The sequence below is a fragment of the Heterocephalus glaber genome, unplaced genomic scaffold, assembly GCF_053883595.1.
Source record: "Heterocephalus glaber isolate CG9 unplaced genomic scaffold, H.glaber_assembly_v1.0 deba00001481, whole genome shotgun sequence".
NCBI classification, from domain to species: Eukaryota; Metazoa; Chordata; class Mammalia; order Rodentia; family Bathyergidae; genus Heterocephalus; species Heterocephalus glaber.
The window spans coordinates 52,710,474-52,712,869 of NW_028258317.1; the positions used below are offsets into that span (position 1 = coordinate 52,710,474).

General features: G+C 36.7%; 1 protein-coding gene across 1 annotated transcript in view; it reads left to right on the forward strand.

Annotated features, from left to right (window-relative positions):
• The window catches only part of Cfap95 (cilia and flagella associated protein 95), a 204,424-nt gene that overhangs the window by 157,540 nt on the left and 44,488 nt on the right, over positions 1-2,396 (forward strand). The window lies entirely within an intron of this gene.

Sequence of the window (2,396 nt, forward strand, 5' to 3'; positions counted from 1 at the left end):
CTGGCCTGAATTTAGCCTTTCAGAACTGAAAGGAACCCCTAGAGACACTCCACTTTTCATTTTCCTGGTGAGAGAGCAGGGGTGCAGAGTGGAAGTGATTTCCCTAAAGCATGTGACAATGAGAACTTCAATGTGCGTATATCACAAATTACATATTATGTGGTTCTTTAACACTTTACAATGGTTAGTGCATCGACTCAAATTATTAGATATGTTTTAATGGTCGACTCTATGTCAGATACTAAGAGATATACAAAGATGCATGAGATGTGATCTTTGCTCCTCACAGAGCTTGTTAATTGTATGAATGATGATCTTAGGTTAGACATAGCTGTGCTAGGTCTACAACTCCAAATGACCAATTAAAGTATGTTTTTCTTGACTCTTGATTGACAATTCTTTGCATTGATGCATAATCTTGATTAGGCATTGGCTCCTATAAGACTTTTGGGGGTTGGCTGTTTCACTAAGTTGGAAGTTTATTACTTTAAATGGGAGTGTTGGCATCAAATGCATGGTGAGTTGGGGCTCCAGAATTTTGTTTTTGTTTTTAGTGTGTTGAATTTCCCTGCAGAATGATCCAAAAATTGCTTTTGAATGGAAATGTCAGAATCTCTATAAATTCATTTGTTCCCTGGAAAATATGTTGGAGTATCTAGTGCTATTTATTGGCACAGTTGTCTCAGCCTTAAATCCATCTAAGAAGTTCATGCAATTCTTTTGTAATTAGTGTATTACTTTTATCTAGCCACTATAGTAACAGAATTCTCACATACCTTTATACATATATAGACCCTCACCGAGTGTTTACTAGTAGCCAGAAAAAGAATGAGGCCCTGAAACCATTCTGAATTTAGATGACTTCACTGATCACATATTTCACTGGCCAAAGAAACAATATGAAGTTAGTATTCATATAGAGGTAGAACGTTGTAGTGAAAAATTCAGCTCTACCATTTACCAGCTAGATTAACATGGAAAGTCACTCTTTCTGCCACACATTCCTCATGAAGTTCTTGTGATGATCACTGAATGAACATACATGAGGCCATTAGAACAGACCCTGGTAGAGAGTAAGCATGCATGTGATCATAAACATTATTATTACTTTATTTGTGTGGGCGAGGAAAGTGACATGGTGCTTATGAATTCTAAAGAAAGATTCAAAAGGTGATTTACAAGGAGCCAGTTAGGTAAATCTCATCTCATGCTGGCTCTGGCCACAGATGTGGGAAGTTATTCTCTAGGAAGAGTGCCCTCTTCAGAAACTATAGGCACCAAGTGAGAATTAGTTCTAACTTAATGAGCTAAATGTCAATTGCCTGCTGGGCCCACATCTTCTGCTTAGAAAATACAAAAGTATTATGGAAATAATTTTAGTCCATCAAGGGGGAAAAGAACCTAATGTCAAAAGTCAAAGAAGATATATTTGAGCACATTATCTCTCTTCCTCCTGAAACACCTTTAGCAATCACAGGCATTTCTATTTCAGACTTATTGGTGATTTTTAGGTTTTAGCATCAAAGGAAGATGCAATCGCAACAAAAGGATTCTGTGCTGTTAATATTCACGAAGTAGCAGCAGATGCTCTTCTCAGTGCATCTCTGAAAACTTTAAATATGAAACATCTTTCAGAACTGAGAATCATTCCGAGCTTCAGCACTACATCATTTTCATCAAGGTAGATGTAAATGTAATTGTTGGAAATGACTGCAGCTTTTCTAAGCATTTAGCTTTTAAAACACAGATGAAACTTAATCAACTGTTTCCCATTTTATATCATCGAGGTCTCTTATTCTGCACAGCCCAGAAATCAAGGTGAGCTTGAATTAAAATCCAATTTCCAGGCTGCTTCTGAAAGATAAAAAGACTAATTGGTTTGCAGCTTCTTCAAAGCCCATACAACATGTTGAGTTTTAGGTATTTAATCATTTGCAGTACTATATAGTATCTATCCAATTACTGACAAATCCAAACCTTCTATGAGTTGTTTTATCTTAGTGCCTGTGATCTCACCAGAACAGATCACCATTTCACCATAAGCATCTTGTCACTATTAATTAGGGATCTTACACCCAGGCCACAGTTGCTGCAACCTTATTTAGCATTAATGAGTAGATGACACATCATAGTCCTGCTGTGAGTTAGCAAGGACTAAACTCATTCAAATGAAGGCTTGCATCAGAGTGTGAGGAGTTCCCCTGAACCACATGGAGAAACTGGTGAAAATCATGAAAATCATTAAAAATAAGCAAATTTAAAGCCGCTGGAAATGGTTCCCAATAAAAATAGCAAATAAAGAAACATCTCTTCGAGAATATCCATAAAATATTGGTAAGAAATACGACAATGTTTGATATCTAAACCAAAACCACTCTCTCCTTACCCTTTTCCAG